We start from the raw sequence: 371 nt of genomic DNA, 5'->3' as shown, positions 1-371 counted from the left end.
AAACGGTATGAAACGGTGATGAAACGGTAAAATAACGGGAATGAACGGTAAAGAAACGGTAACGTAAACGGTAAAAAACGGTAAAAAAAACGGTAACGTAAACGGTAAAAAACGGTAAAAAAACGGTAACGTAAACGGTAAAAACGGTATGAAACGGTAACGTAAACGGTAAAAAACGGTATGAAACGGTAAAAGAAACGGCATGAAACGGTAAAGAAACGGTAACGTAAACGGTAAAAACGGTATAAAACGGTAATGAAAGATTTGGTAAAAAAGAAACAGCTACAAAAAACGGTAACGTAAACGGTAAAAAACGGTATAAAACGGTGATGAAACGGTAAAATAACGGGAATGAACGGTAAAGAAACGGT

Source organism: Odontomachus brunneus, unplaced genomic scaffold (assembly GCF_010583005.1).
Source record: "Odontomachus brunneus isolate Ranch 3 - 2012 unplaced genomic scaffold, Obru_v1 Obru_scaffold_170, whole genome shotgun sequence".
Lineage (NCBI taxonomy): Eukaryota > Metazoa > Arthropoda > Insecta > Hymenoptera > Formicidae > Odontomachus > Odontomachus brunneus.
The sequence above is the reverse complement of the archived record's forward strand: the minus strand, read 5'-3'. Positions refer to the sequence as shown.